General features: G+C 43.2%; 1 long non-coding RNA gene across 1 annotated transcript; it reads right to left on the bottom strand.

Moving 5' to 3' along the window:
* Positions 1 to 290: 290 nt before the first annotated feature.
* Positions 291 to 8,982, bottom strand: LOC137534611 (uncharacterized). The gene is made up of 3 exons (XR_011024373.1): positions 8,880 to 8,982; positions 7,644 to 7,726; positions 291 to 530 (listed from the first exon to the last, which is right to left on the bottom strand). It is a non-coding gene; the product is annotated as an uncharacterized lncRNA (long non-coding RNA).
* Between the last annotated feature and the right edge of the window lie 8,225 nt (positions 8,983 to 17,207).

The raw sequence follows: 17,207 nt of genomic DNA, 5'->3' as shown, positions 1-17,207 counted from the left end.
ATATATTGTTTTAAAATTCAAAATTAAGCAGGAATTCTGAAACCAGATTTGGCCAAGTTTGCTCATCTCCACTAATAAGTCATTCCTGCTGCATCTCTGTTCTGTAAAGTATATGTAGGAGAGAAAACATTCCAAGTAAAAGGAAACCCAACTGAAATAACAAACACTGGAACACCTTGCATGACAATGTCCCAATATGTTTCCAGGATTACCACGGCGATTGAGCAGTTGGGAATGTTTAAACCTCAGTGTAAGTGATTCCCATAACACAAAAAGAAAAACAAGGCGTATTAGTTAAGTGTATTTTTATTAAGGCACCTGAAGTTTTTCATAATTCAGTCTGATTATATCAACCAAGTTCCATAGAGGTGGAGGATAATTATCTACCTTTTACGATCTTATATTTGTATTTTGAAAATGCATTCGAATAAGCATTCTCATCACCAAATCGCTTTTCCAATTCCTCCTCGCTATCGCTTTCTTCTTCTCTCTTATTTTCTCCCTCTTCAGCATCGTCATCCTCATCTCTCCTATGAAAAAATAGAGGTTGAGGCCATTATTAGGCAATTATTCCATGGTAGCAGTACTTTATATACAGTGCAGAAATGCTGTGTTTTCTCTGCTTGTCACTAGGCCACAATGATTCCTATTCACCAGAATGTTGGACCCCAGGGAAATACAGGTGGAGGGGTAAAACTCAAATGTTCATTTGTCATAAAATGATAAAATGTTGCTCTTTCCTTTCACATTATTGTTGTAAATCTATAATTACAGATCTGCTCCCACCAATAGCATCATCTTCATTTATCTGCAGAGTTGATAACTCCTCAGCTAGTACTGTAGTTCCTGCTACTGTCTGCCATGGGACATCTCCTGCTTTGGGGTGCTGCTTGACCCAGGTGAACTATTAAACCCCTTGGGGCCTCACCTACAGCAAGGGCCTCCTATGCAACCAGGCCCTCCCTGTCTGTGACTTGTATGGATACTTCTGCCTGTCACTTACAGACAGACCTCAGATCAGTGGCAACATATACAGAGGGGAGAGCAGTGCAGTGTCCACTGCAGCTGTGAAAGTTATTGCTTGTTCCTGCATTTGGAATGTGCTGCACATTGATCTGTAGGTCTGTAAATGTTGGGGAGGGAGAGGCTGCAGCTACATATCCCCACTGACACCAATGCCCTTTATGTGGGGTAACCTTTGGCTAGCTGTACTGGGAGAGACTCATTGCCTACCTATACTAAGGATGGTTACCTATACTGGGGGTTGATCCTTTGGCCAATTACCTACAATCGAGGATTACCTATTTTTTGGGGGGAAACACTTAATATGGCCTAATACACAATGGCTTCAATTCTGGTAGCTATGTGCAGAAACTATTTTTTTGTTGGCAAAATACCGCAATCAGCATTATCAGGGTTTTTTTTTTTTAGCAATTCTGAAAGATTTTCCTGCATTTCCTAAAATGTGGTAAAACATGCTGTAAAACATGTGAAAAGTGTGGAAAAAAGTGCAGTATTTCAGTGCAGTAAATAGTAATAATAGTCTTTAACTATTTCAGCCCGCGGGCATTTTTCACATTATGTACAAGAGGAATTCTCACATTTTACGCTCCTCCCTTTTATTCACCAATACCTTTATCACTACTTAGCACAACACAATAATCTAAACCTTGTTTTTTTCGTCACCAATTAGGCTTTCTTTGGGTAGTACATTTTGTTAGAATTATTTTATTCTAAATTCATTATAATGGGAATAATTGAGAAATAATGAATATTTAATTTTTTTTTTCTTATTTTCAGCCATTATAGTTTTAAAATAATACATGCTACCATAATTAAAATCCACACATTTTATTTAACCAATTGTCCTGGTTATTGCAACATTAAAATTATATCCCTAATATAATGTATGGTGACAATATTTTATTTGGAAACAAAGGTGCATTTTTTTGTAGTTTTACATCCATCACTCATTTTTATCCCATAATAATATGCCCTCTTGACAAACCTATTAAAAACATTTAATTCCCCAAAGTCAGTAGGTGTAGTTTTACTATTTGGCCACAAGATGTCCCCACCGAGTACTTCCTATCCGCGTACAATAAGTACGCAATACAAAGTAATGTGTTGCTACATTGTAACTGGTGGCCTGCGGAGAGATTAATGAATGGGAAGTTTGTACCCATTCGTAAATCTAACGATCATCGCCGGTAAGTGGTGGAAATCAGCATCTATATAAGAATGAACACTGTTTTTGAACTAAAACAATGTTCATTCTCAGTGGACATGTACGGATTGGCTCAGGGGACTGTTGCCGCTAACAGTGCGGTCATGGGCATCTGCCCGCATGATCACCCACACAGCCCCCCAGTGACTATCGTGTCCCTGCGGCTGTAGCAGCTGCCACTGCGGACGTGAGGCTCACACCCAACGGAAGAAATGGTTAATTGTCTTAGGATAGTCTTTGAAAGGTGTTTTTTTGTTGGGGGGGGGGGGGTAAGGTGTATTTAATTTTGTAGCAACCTATGGAAAGTATATTTATAGGCACCCCCTATAAAAAAAAATATTTTGTAGTTTTAATTCTACTATTCTTTTTTATTATGCAGCCTGAATAGGAACTCCACTAAAAACTGCAAAATGCATACAAATTGACTTTACCTCCAGGTAACGGCAGGTCTTAAACTGATCAGTAAATTATGTGCTAACATGCCCTCTATTTTACATGAGAAATCCGATAACGCACAATTTAAGACCTTATTTACCGCATGGGGATTGCTCAGGTAAGACCGTAGCATCCATTATACACCATGTAACATTTTTATGTTAATTTTATGCAAATATATGCAGCTTGTGAAACCAGCTTGAATAATCTATTTCTGACATATTCCTTACTTTATTTCTAATATATAATAGCCTTTATTCAATTCCCCTTTTCTCCCATGTTTTCTCCTAGGAGACAATCTTTTATCTTCTGTTTAACCACTTGAGGACCACAGGTTTACACCCCCTTAGTGACCAGATGATTTTTTTTTTATAATTCAGCACTACGCAGTTTAACATTTTTTTTTTGCTCAGCCATACAACTTACCACCAAAATTAATTTTATTTACCGCCATTCCTTGCCACTAATGTAGGAATTTTTTGGTGGTGATTGCTGCTGCGATTTTTTTTATTAATAATTTTAATAGATTTTTTTTTTTAAATGGAAAAAAAAACTATTTTTTCCCTCTGCCTCCCTCCCCACCATTTGGCCCTGACTGCGCTCCGTACGCTTCATTACCCTCTCATAGGCAGAGGCGTAGCTAGGGCTTTCAGCGCCCGGGGACAAAGACTATTAATGCACCCCCTGAGGTGAAGGCGCGAGAAAAAAGGGGCGTGAACACGTAATAAATGTGGGCATGGTTATGGGTGGAGCCAAATGTACAGAAAGTTAGCAGTAGTATAAGCAGTGGTTTATAAATACATAATATTAATATGGTAGGACATATGGCAGGATTACACTAGGAGTGTGGTAGGATTAGATTGTGAGCTCCCTGTAGCCAGGGGTCTCTGGCTACAGGCCTCAGGCTCAGGCCTTGAGCCTGAGGCCTCTAGCCAGAGACCCCACTAGGCCTCAGGCAAACTGCCTGGTGGTTTGGTGGGCAGTGGACTGGAGACCTTGGTCAGCAGTGAAGGGGGTGGGGGGGCTGGTGTGTCTGGGAGTGAGGGGTCGCAGTAGCCAGTAGGCTGGCAGAAAACGTAAAACACAGCCAGGCCGGTTGCAGCCTACAGCTGCTGGATAAAACTGGATCTGGGCTGAGCTCTGGCAGGCAGGCAGGCAGCACCATTGCCAAAAATATGTGGGCGGAACTTCACAGGTAATGGTGCATCCAAACTTTTCCATACATTTTTACTTGGTGGAGAATTTATTTGCATGCTCCCACCTGTTGCCCTGGAGACACAAAGATAAACCTTAACCTATCACTACATGGCACATACCCCCCACCTACTGACCCCCTTCTTCACATCATATATACCTAAATTAAATACTGATCAATAGACCCCACCCTTGCCTTCATATATATACCTTCATACATACATATCATCATGTCATATATACCTTCTTACCCCTCCACCTCCTCCCAATCAACTATACCCAACCTTGCTTCCTGCACATATCATTGATATGTGAATGTATGAAGGTATATATGAAGGTAGGGTGGGTCTCTCTCTCTATCTAGGTGGGTCAGTATGTCTCCTGTAAACAATTTATGGAATCTGCAGGAAGGTTGGGTATAGTTGATTGGAAGGAGGTGGAGCCCCCCAGGCTCATGCTCACCCACCCTCCCTCTGCCTGGCTTCCTCTCAGTGAGCCTCACCATCAAAGCGTCAATATGCCTAATAGGCTCTGGTCCTCCTCAGTCCGCCTGGAAGCCTAAATCGTCGTCCATCCCATCCAGCTCCACGCTGTCTCCGGCGACTCCACCTGTCTTCTTCCCTCCCTGCCTTGCCTGCCTCGTGAATCTCGTCGGCTGCCGGCAGCGAATAGGATGGGGCTGGCTGGCGGCGCCTCGGTCTCTCTGCCGCTCTGCTCAGCGTTACACTGCTATGGACGATGTGCGGCAGTGCGCTGATGACGTGTGACATCACTGGTGACGTCACTGACTGTGGAGACCCGGTCCGGGGAGAAGAAATAATACATTTAAAGAAAAAAAAAGGACACTGCAGCCGGGCGCCCTTGGGGACCCAGCGCCCGGGGGCACTTGTCCTACCCCGATCCCCCCAAGCTACGCCCCTGCTCATAGACATCAGCTTATGAGAGGGATTAGACTGGGAGCCAATCTGAGGGACAGCTAAGTGACAGGGCTGTCCCCGAACAGGGATGCGCTAGATCGCAGCACTGTACAAATGTTTTTGACTTTTTTTTTTTACATTGCAGCCTGCCAGCTCCGATTGTGGCTGGCAGGCTGCTAACGGATCCCCGCTTTGTGTATTTGAAGGGAACGGGCACGTGAGCGAGTGTCAGTACCTTGCTAATCTCTGCCCACCACTCTTGACACCAATCAGCGTTAGGCGGTCCCAGGAGAGCCACTCTGCAGCTGCCCATCGGCATTAGGCAGTCACAGAGTGGTTAAAATAAGTTCTCAGCACTCTGTGATAGATAAAGTAACAAAAGGTAGTAGGTGAAAAAGTACTGTCAAAAATATTCTGAATATTTTCTTGCTTGCTGGTGGCTTAAAGGGCATTTTATTGGATAGTTGTGAAAATATCAAGCAGGAGAAAACTTAGGACAAAAAGTGAATTGAATAAAGAATATGTATCCTGTCTCCTTATCATCCTATCATCAGTGCAGATCATTTATTATCATTTCAGCACCTAATGAGTACTGAGTATGAGTGGTGATAAATTATTCTTTTATGCGTGAGAACACAGGCCAGCACTGGCCGTAACTCTGTCATAGCTAAGATAGAAAAGAGATTCTTCTCTCTTGTAGCTTAGGGTATCAGAATTGGTCATTATAAAACTCTGTTCAGTTACCACTCAATCTTATTTATTGTATTATGATCAATATAACAATCAATTATTTTGTGAGCGACTAAAGACCAATATTGCAGATCAGTCATTAGATCAATATTGGCCCTTAATATCAATTGTAATATTGATCATCAATGTTTCATCCACTTCAGTTTTTGAACAATTAGATGTTTTGTACAATTAAACGTCTAATTCGGAAATATATATATATATATATATATATATATATATATATATATATATATATATATATATATATATATATATATATATATATATATATATATATATACAGCATATGGTCAACCTAAGTTTGTATGTATTTTTAGAGCTGGAAAAGGTTTATAAATCTTAAATACAAATTTGACTAAGTTACAAATTATTGATTGATCTTTTTATTTTTCCTGTTTATGTAAGCACAGGTGCATTTTATATGAGCTGTGTTAGAGCCTCCAGTGTGTGACTTCTAACCAGCGAATCGACCAGAGGAAGTATTAATTACCCCACATATATGCTGCTACCAGTGCTGGGTACATTTATGCAGTAATAAAGCTGGCCATGGTTTCACCTGGAGGTAGGACCAACAATTTGATTGCATTTTGGCAAGCAATGCCAGGGACACCAGAGCAGAAACAGGAAAACTTAACATAAAGCTTGCTAAAATGCAGCGACATAGCTAAAGAGCCACAGGACATAATGGAAGTTTTATACTGGGAATACAGAGGAATTTTCCAAAGGGGGTTAGACTACACGGCCTCCTTCTAATGTATATGTCAAACTCCAGCTCGTAGGCCAGATCTGGACCTTAGAGCCATTTAATTTGACCCCCAAGTGGTTTCCCCACTTTGCATTATGTTTGGCCCACTCTAGACCAACAGGGAAAGCTATATTGGAGGTGAAGCACTAGAACACCAGGGAAGCCATATGGGGGAGGTAAGGAGAAAGCACTAAATACCATGGAACTGTATAGGGGAGGGATGGGGACCACTAAACACCAGAGAACTGTATAGGGGAGGGAGGACCACATAACACCAGGGAACTGTATAAGGGAGGAAGATGGCCAGTAGACAGTGAGGTTGGCCCGCGACTTGGTCCCAGAATTCAATTTCGGCCCACTCTGTATTTGAGTTTGACACCCCTGTTCTAAACACTTCCAATACACACACACACACACACACACACACAAACACAGGCACACACACACACACACATGAACACAGGCACACACACACATGAACACAGGCACACACACACATGAACACAGTCACACACACACACACACACACACACACACGAACACAGGCACACACACACACACACACACACAAACACAGGCACACACACACATGAACACAGGCACACACACACACACACACACACACACACACACAAACACAGGCACACACACACGAACACAGGCACACACACACGAACACAGGCACACACACACACACACACACACACACAAACACAGGCACACACACACATGAACACAGGCACACACACACACACACACACAAACACAGGCACACACACACACACACACGAACACAGGCACACACACACATGAACACAGGCACACACACACACACACGAACACAGGCACACACACACACACACACAAACACAGGCACACACACACACACGAACACAGGCACACACACACACACACACACACACACACACAAACACAGGCACACACACACAGGCACACACACACATGAACACAGGCACACACACACACACACGAACACAGGCACACACACACATGAACACAGGCACACACACACATGAACACAGGCACACACACACACACACACACACTCACACACAGCTTATAATGATTATAACGAATTAAATGCACATAATGGTAATCCTTACAACTATGACACTAGTGAAGTCTAGCTGATGTAGAGGCCAATAAAGTGTTAGAGCAGTGGACAGGCTGCAAAGATGACATTTGATGCCCAAATTAATACTGCACTGCCAACATATATGCAATGGCTGCATCTAACCTGAGAGGCTTTGCCCTGTGTGTGTTTTATTTGTATTTTTTTTTCAAAATAAATAAATGTACATATAATAATCTGAACATTCATCAATATACAGTAGTGCATTTAAATACTTGCTTTTCATCAGCAAGTGACAAGGAAACCATCCCAAAGAAGAAAAGCAGCAACATAGATTTCTTCAGGTTCAGCATGCTGGAAATCTGTCAATAAATCACGGAAAGAAAAAAAAAGAAAAGAAAAAAGGGGATAAATATAGGTAGGGTTAGTAAAATATATATATAAAACATTGTAAGGCCAGAAACCCACTAGGAGCGATTTTCTGAGCATTTTGCGATTTGAAAACTCTTGCTAATGTAATGCTATGGGTGTGATTCCACTTGAGCGATGTGATTTTATAAAAAATCCCCCATAGCATTGCATTAGCAAGAGCTTTTTCAAATCGCTAGCGATTAGAAATCACTCCTAGTGGGTTTCTGGCCTCATATTGGAGACCCAAAAAGTTATTTGCTTGTTAGAATTCTTTGCTCATTTCTCCATAGAAACTTTACAACCACAGAAGTTTAAGAAATTTCCATTTCAAAAATAAGGATTTGGCAATCATTTTTGAAGCTCTGCCTTTTGGTTTTTCTGGCAAATCTTGTAAGCAGAGTAATTTTTGAAGAAATAGGTCTCTTAACATTTTAGAAACTGTGGCCGTTATTCTATTTACTTTTTTTCCTAATTTTTTTCCTAGGTGATATTTTCACATCTGATCAATAAAATGTCTTTTAAGCCTCCAGCTTGCAAGAAAATACTTAGAATGATGTTAACAGTACTTTTTAAAAATTGATTTTAAACAAAAGATAAAAATATCTCCTAGGAGAAACCAAATTAATTAAGGCCACATGTCTCCTATAGAGAGGATCAAATTATCCTGACTGATATTCAGATTTCAAACAAATAATATGCAACTTGAATTAGAACCAATCAAAATCAGCAGCAAATTCATTTGATTGGCTCAATCCCAAGTTGCACACCATTTTCTTGAAACTTGCACAAAAAGCCAGAATTATTTGAAGTTTATTGACCATCTTTACTCTCCTGACTTGGCAACTGACAGTCAGTGTCCTGATGTTTAATATGGAGATAGCTTGCCTTGACTAAACAGAAGTTTACATTTCCCTGATGAAAGTACAATCTCATAGTACTATACAGATCACAACAAAAAACTGAAAACATTCCCTGTAAAACTAAAGATAAAAATTAATACTGTAATAAAGTCTCATAAACCTGTAAGCTGAAAAGGCTGTTAGGTTCCCTTGTCTGTAAAGTACTAATGATACCATAAGGAATAATAGCCCTGTATATACTTACTTAGTTTCGTAAGCACCGAGTCTATACACAAAAGAGGGACTTTGGAGCTGTTCTCTGTGTGGAAGACTGGCTTGGCTTATATAGTGAAGCAATCAGGTCACAAGGTTATAAGTTTCAACTAAAGCTTGACTTTCACAATCATATGCTTAGATATAAATATGTACTTCATATCACACCTGACATGGCGTAAGTTGGCAGCGTAATATATTTTAGAATTTTCTAACATAGAGAAAATACATTCCTACATCCTGTATGATGGACAAAAAACTTCCTAGACCCACAGAGGACACAAAGGGAGCCACTGATGCTGAAATATCACAGCTACAAGCTAAGGCAGGTTATCATGAAGGCAACCACAGCTAAGGCAGGTTATCATGAAGGCAACCACAGCTAAGGCAGGTTATCATGAAGGCAACCACAGCTACGGCAGGTTATCATGAAGGCAACCACAGCTACGGCAGGTCATCATGAAGGCAACCACAGCTAAGGCAGGCTATCATGAAGGCAACCACAGCTAAGGCAGGTTATCATGAAGGCAACCACAGCTAAGGCAGGTTATCATGAAGGCAACCACAGCTAAGGCAGGTCATCATGAAGGCAACCACAGCTAAGGCAGGTTATCATGAAGGCAACCACAGCTAAGGCAGGTCATCATGAAGGCAACCACAGCTAAGGCAGGTCATCATGAAGGCAACCACAGCTAAAGCAGTTAGGGAATATTATAAACCTGTCCCCACTCAGGCAGAATGATCGGCAGTGGTCACTCTCCTAAATTTGTGAGAAGAACACATCTAAAAGAGTTGACTTGGATAGAGTCAAACATCAAAAATACCAATAATATAAAATATTTACAAAACCTTGTGAAAGGAATATACGAACAAAAAAAGTAACTTATGTTAACCTGAGCAACTCAAGTCATGTTCAAAATGTACATTGTTCTTACAATGTATGTTACACTATTTGTGTAATGTACAAAATACTAACACCATGAACATTGTGTGTGACAAAACAAAAAGACAGTGGAAAATAAAAGCCAACTTATTACTATGGAGAATAAAAATATTTATAAAAATAAATAAACCTTTCCTCCTACTTCATACAAGTTGAATACTGTGATGGCAGGACAGCTCATTGGGAGACTAGTTCCTGGTTCCCAGCTCGCAAACAGTACAGGTCATTCACGCCTGCCCTATACTTTCTCATAAGGTCATTCTTTGACCCTCCACCCTGAAGTCAGGTGGGACAGAATGGTCAGTTCGAACACTACCTGGGCCACTCATGAGAGAAAAAATCTTGGACATTTTACAGCCTGCCTTAGTCAGTGTAGGGAGAGGTGCTGCTGCTGCTGCTGCTGGTACAAGGACAGTTTTAGATAGGCTGTATTGTATGTTGTGCTGTGTAGCTACTCTGCTACGCCTGGTGCACCAGCTGTGGCAGAGCCGGATTAAGGCTAAATGGGGCCCTAAGCAAAGAAACTGATTTGCCCCCCCCCCCATCATGTCATAATAGAAGCAGCAGATGCAGCTGCACAGCAACATGTCGCACACACCGGGGCAGCCGAGCTACTGGTTGCTATGGGCAACAGCCCGCTTTCCTCTGTGGGTGCACAATGCAGGGAATAGCAGCGGCAAAATGCAGAGTGAGAGATGAATGGCTGGAACATTTGCACTCAGGGGCTGGGGCACCCCTGTGAAGAGGGCGCCAGATATCACAGCAGCAGCACTTCCCCCCTGCATCTCCAGCCTGGCAATAGCAGAAATCTCTGGACACCGCCAAACAGGAAGCCGTTCCTCAGACAGAATTACATAACCACCCCCACCACCGAACAACCAATTTCCTCCCAAACTAGACAGCCACCATGCTGCCTCCATCCCAGTGAATACGATAGTCCAGCAGAGAAGGCAACCACAGCGGGGGAGAATGACAGCACCAGATGACTCACATTCACCTATTGCGATCCAAGCAATAGAGGTCCCGTCAATTCGGAGCCCATCTGTCTCCTCTAGAGTGCTGCCGCTCTGTTACTACTACTATAACTACTTCCTGCTTCCTGTCTGATCTGAGAATCAGGAAGTTCAGAGCGAGCGGCTGCACTATAGAAGAGATGGGTTTCAGATGACAGGATCTCCATCGCTTGGATTATGGATAGGTGAGTGAGCGTTTGCCATCTGCTGCTATCATTCTTGCTGCAGCTGTGGTTCTCTGTGGGAAGGGAGGGAGGAGTGGGCAGTGGCAGAGTGCACAGTAGCAGGAGGGGGACCTAGGAGGAGAGCCTGGCTCCGAAGACAATCAGCAGCGCACGGCATCATTTGACAAGACAAGACAAATAACATTTATATCGCGCTTTTCTCCTGGGGGACTCAAAGCGCCAGAGCTGCAGCCACTAGGACACACCCTATAGGCAGTAGCAGTGTTAGAGAGACTTGCCTAAGGCCTCCTACTGAATAGGTGCTGGCTTACTGAACAGGCAGAGCTGAGATTCGAACCCGGGTCTCCAGTGTCAGAGCCCTTAAAGGGACTCCGAGCAGTGCCTGTGGGTATGCCTTTAAGCATACCCACAACTAATTAATTACATCCTCACACCTACCAGCATGATGTTTGTAATTATATCCCCCGGGTTCCTTCTATTTCATTACATTGTGCTGAATTGAGCTGCCGACTTTGGAGAAAAGTCGTCCTGTGTAATATAATGTAACTATGTAAAGATGCATATCATTTTGAAGCTCTCTTTCTCCTCTTTCCAATTATAGATAAACTGCCACCCTACGCCTTTTAGTTTTCGCTATTTTCGTGATCGAAATTGCCGTGGCCGCAATTTCGATCTCGAAAATAGCGAAAACTAAGAGACACAGGGCGGCGGTTTATATATCATTGGGAAGAGGAGAAAGAGAGCTTTAAAATGATATGCATCTTTCCATAGTTACTGCACTGCTCAGAGTCCCTTTAACCATTATACCATCCAGCCACCACTGACAGGATGGCGAGGGCTGGTTTATGTGCTGATGGGGCCCCTTTGACTCTGAATGGGTCCCCAAGCGACCGCTTTTGTTGCCTGGTCGGTAATCCGGCCCTGGTATGGATGTCCAAAAGTCGTTGGACTAGATAGGCTGTATAGTGTGCCGTGTAGTTTCTTCGTAGTTCTTATGTGCTGTTCCCCTTGTAGTGCACCAGCTAGGGACACTCTAATAGTCTTTTTGAGCACTAATCCTGACCAAAAAAGTTATTTTTTTCTACTGGCATTGAAGCTGTTGTCTGCTGCACTGATATTGCATTGTGGTGTGTGTTGTAGCAACACAACACCTGTATGTGTTTGATTGTCACTGACTCCCACACAGCTTCACCCATGTAACTTTATGTCATATCAGACAGCCATTTTGAAATAAGAAATAAACCAAATTTCACTTATAGTGTACTGCACATTTTTGTTCTCACTGATTGTTGATTAGCATAAGTTATTTACAACAAACCTTACTGTGCAGTGCGTTACTTTGTGTCATATCGGACAGCCATTTTGAAATAAAAAATAAATCAAATTTCATTTACAATGTACTGCAAATTTTCGTTCTCACAGATTTTTGATTAGCATACATTATTTACAAATAGGTTTCATTCACAGTGTAACACATATTTTCACACGCTCGATTGTTAATTAGCATATATTATTTAAAACAAACTTTACTGTTCTGTGCATTACTTTGTGTCATACCAGACAGCCATTATGACGTAAAAAATAAACCAAATTTCACTTACAGTGTACTGCACATTTTTGTTCTCACTGATTGTTGATTAGCATACGTTATTTACAACAAACCTAACTGTGCTATGTGTTACTTTGTGTCATATCAGACAGCCATTTTACAGTACAAAAAATTTTAAGTTAATTTACAGTGTACCGCACGCTCTCAATGATTAACGATCAGCATACATTATTACAACACACCTTACTGTGCTGTATATTACTTTGTGTCATTTTAGACAGCCAGTCGGTGAAGTGTCAAATACTCATTGGCTGGTCACTCACTCAAACAAACATGACAGACAGAGGCAGACCAAAACTCAGTGGTTCAAGGGGTGGTGGTGGTTTGCCATTCCATGGCTGTAGCATATGCGATCTTCTACAGAAGAAAGCTTTTACTTCCCAGGATGCAGAAAAAGTGGTTGACTGGTTCACTCAGCATTCTACCTCTTCAACCTTTTCTACTGCCAATGTTTCTTCCCCCCCCCCCCCCACCCCCATCCTCCTCTGCTGTGGTCAACTGAGGGAGAGGAGCAAGTCAGACACTCAGACTGAAGTCCCCAGGTCACCCCATGGTGTAATGTCCCAGCTGCTGTGGTCTACTGTGGGCTTGCAGCTATAATCGATGATAAGGGTGATGATGATGTGGTGATGGATGTCTCATAGTTACCCACAAGAGAGGAACTGGAGGAGGAGAGTTCAAAGGGAGAGACCAAGTCTCACAGAGGGTGGAGAAGGGAGGGAAGCAGGAAGAGGTTGCAGGGGACAGGCGGCAAACAGCGAGGTGTGACAATGTCACCAGGGGTCAGCCAGCCAGCATGCCCGGTCACTTCTAGCAATACTAGACCAGCTCAACAAGGCTCTTTAGTGTGGAATTATTTCTAGGTGTTTGTTGCTGACAAAACCGACACCATCTGTATTTTTTGTTAAGAGAAACATTAGCCATTGAGAGACCACTATGCATGTAGGAATGACTGAGCCCTGTGGCATAAAGCCCTTAAGGCAATAAGCACTTGTCACGGACGGTTGCGGGGCCGCAGGCGCGTCCTGTAACCGCCCGTGAAGGAAAGCAATCGCACTCGATTCTCTGCATCGATTGCGCTTCAAATCGATACAATCTGGGTTGAGTGTGTAGGGGCAGCTGAAGTCCTTTTCCCAGCAGAGAGGTAGCATCAGCCGAACTGCAGGATGGCTCTTTTGATATGCTAATGAGCCTGGGCCCAGAGAGTCCCTGGCTTCAAGCTGTGCTGATGGCCCATCCATCAGGTATAGACCATGACAGAAGCAATCTAGTTGGGAGAAAAGCTAGACCCTCCGGCTCCCTCCCGGCAGGGGAGCTGACACCTAGCTAGCTGCCCCAAACTTCAAAGAGTCTTTGCCTGGGAATGACCTGCTATCAATCCCAGGGGTATATCATATTCCATAAACGGCTATATGTGTCATATTTTCTGTGTTGCCAGGCTGGCAGACCCTCCAAACTAACAGAGCATGCTTGGCCCTATCTGGCGCTGGTTCTGAAGAAACTTCAGACCATTCTGAGGGAAAGACTGCCAGTTAGGCAGTTCGAAAGTGCCCTGCTGATACCACAAGGGTCCCACCCCTCATGTTTGGTATCAGGCTGCTGGGTACATCGAGGCAGACCTGAAAATATTAGTAAATCTGCCCTGACCTGTATGGTTCTGTGAGATAGAGCCCATATATGGTTAAGGTATGATTTCTGGTTCCCAGGACAAGGGGAGGACTCATCTCATGTTCTAAGGGGGTGTGTGGGCCCGCCCTCACTCCCTCCTACTGAATCAGGGGCATAAAAATGGCAGAGGACCCAAACTCAGTGTCCTCCACCCTGAAAACATCTTGAACTCATCGGTGCCAGCTTGAGGATATGCTGGCATCCACCTGGTCTGAACTCTGAACTTTGATTGAAACCAAGAACTTTACAAGTTTTCCCACTAAAGGACATCTTTCCAGGAACTAAGTATTTTTCTCCCTTCTTTTATTTTTTATACTGGCTATTACTGTTTTAATAATTGTTGATTTTAATAATTGTCTGTATATATTAATTATTTATATTGCTGTGAATAAAAGACTTCCTCCAAGTCATTCACTGTTCCACTACCCTGCTTATCAGCACACACAGAACTGATCCCGGGTCTCTGAAGATACGCTACTGTTTGTTTGTTGTTGGCTAGACAGAATACCGTGTGTTTAACCGTTTTATTCGCAGGACTAGTCAGTCAGTAAATCGGGTCCACTGGCCCATACCAGTGGTGGTGGCAGATACCGTGGAATCGTGTGTACGTTGTAATTACCCGTGTCTCACAGGCTCCCTTCTGAGTTGTCTGCGGCTAATTCTTAACGGTTCCTGCGCATTGACTGCAACCAGAGTTCGCACGATCTGTGCGCTGGCACCGTTTAGAAGGCTAAGTGCGGTCAGCCACTAGGGCTCCTGTGACAGCACTCAAAGCACAAGCCAGTGTCCTTGTGTTCCACCTTCTGCCTCCTCCCCTCCTTCTCCTCTACCTCTCATCTCCCTCATTCCCAGTTGTCCTCCACTCCACCTTCCAGCATGCCCAATTCATGATTATCACCACAGAGTCAACGATCCATCCCAGAAATGTTTAATAAGAAAAAAAAATGTTTCCAGCAAGTATCCCTCTTGCCCAATGACTGAGTGCTGGTTTGTCTGAACTGCTAGCCCTCCAGCTATTACCATATTAGGTAGTAGAAGCAGAGGTTTTTAAACAATTTGTAGGCATTGCTGCATGGCTGCACCATTACTTCAGGCCTCATGTCCATCCTGACCAAAGGCACAGCTCTGCTGCTTCATCTGCCACCACCCAGCCAGATGCTGCTTGGTCCTTCTTCCCTTGGCTTTACTCAAAAAATATATATTATTATTATTATTATTACTTTCCTGGTGCATGCCACTTACACCAGGCCTCCTGTCCGCCCTGCCTGCAGACTGCTCTGTTAGCCATCACCAGTATGTTGCTGCTAGATCCTACCTCAATTGGCTTTATTAAAACAAAATGTTATTATTATTACTACTCTGGGGCATGCCAGTTACTCCAGGCCTCATGTCTGCCCTGGTCACAGGCACAGCTTTCCTGCTCCATCTGCTACCACCCAGTGTGTCACTACTTGCTCCTACTTCGATTGCCTTTACTCAAAAAAATATTATTATTATTATTATTACTACTACCCTGGTGTATGCTGGATACTCCAGGCCTCTTGTCTGCCCTGGCCACAGGCACAGCTTTCTTGCTCCATCCGCCACCACTCAGTATGTCACCTGGTCCTACTTCAATTGGTTTTACTCCCCCAAAAATATTATTATTAGAGATGTAGCAAACATCAAATTTTCGGTTCACAAATAGCAAACGCGAATTTCTGCAAATGTTTGTGAACTGGCTATTCGCAGTGGGCTCCATAGACTTAAATGGCACGCGAACTGCCGCTGGCTTTAGCGGTTAATAGCAAAGCCTGTCACAGGGCCCCTAGTGGCCGGACCGCAAATTGCCTTCCAATCGGTTTCAGCACAGAGACCATGCAAGCTGTGGTCGCGTTCAGTGCGCAGAAACCGCTGGAATTTTGGCAGCAGACCGACCAGAAGGGAGCCTGTGAGTTATGGTAATTACAAATTACACACTATTTCAGGGTATAACTGCCACCACCTCTGTTATGGGACAGAGGCACCCACTGACTGACTGAGCCTAGACCTGCAAATAAAAGCCGTTAAACACACTCTATTCTGTCTAGTTCTCAACAATAGTAGCGTCTCTTCAGAGACCCGGGTTCAGTTTCTGTGTGTGGCTGAATAATAGGGTAGCTGGACAAACAACTGACGATAGCGTCGGTTTATTGAAATGCAATATAAATAATTAATATATACAGAAAATCGTTAAAATCAACAATTATAGAGACAAATGATAACACAGTATAGAAAATAAAAATGGAGAAAAACGGATACTTAAAGTTCGTGGAAATATGTCCTTTCTGGGAAAATCAGAGCACATAGAAAATGTCCTTTGTTTCAGTCCAGGAAAATAGACCTCTGGCTGGCTTGATCAGGTGATGGTACACAGGGGAGGACTGCGGGAGGAGTCCCTCGCAAGCACTTTTGATTGAACCCCATCTTTGGGTGGAGTCTCAGGTTCAGCCCAGGGGCTGGACAGGGGGCGGTTAGCTCTCTGGATAGGTTCCTGATGCCCACCAAATATGGCATTTTCCATACCTCGGCGTATGCTCCCCGCACGCACTTAACGGCCACGGATTCATATTCCTCAGAATATGCCAGTTCATATGATACCAAACTTGGGCACGTTTGCATGCCCAGTTACAAAACAGTGGAATACCTCGAGTTCTGGATATGCCAGTGGCCCCAATTTAATATCAAAATACTCACAAGAAACCAGATTTGGCCAAGTTTGCTCATCCCCACGAATATGTCATTCCTGCTCACTCTGCATCTCTGTTCTGTAGAGTTGTGTATATGTAGCAGAGCAAAAAACAGTCAGAGTAAAAGGAAACTAAAATAGCACTGGGACACCTTGGGGTTGATTCACTACGCCTAACGCAACGCGCGACAACGG

Source organism: Hyperolius riggenbachi, chromosome 10 (assembly GCF_040937935.1).
Source record: "Hyperolius riggenbachi isolate aHypRig1 chromosome 10, aHypRig1.pri, whole genome shotgun sequence".
In the NCBI taxonomy this organism is placed as follows: domain Eukaryota; kingdom Metazoa; phylum Chordata; class Amphibia; order Anura; family Hyperoliidae; genus Hyperolius; species Hyperolius riggenbachi.
This window is presented reverse-complemented; position numbering and strand designations above follow the sequence as displayed.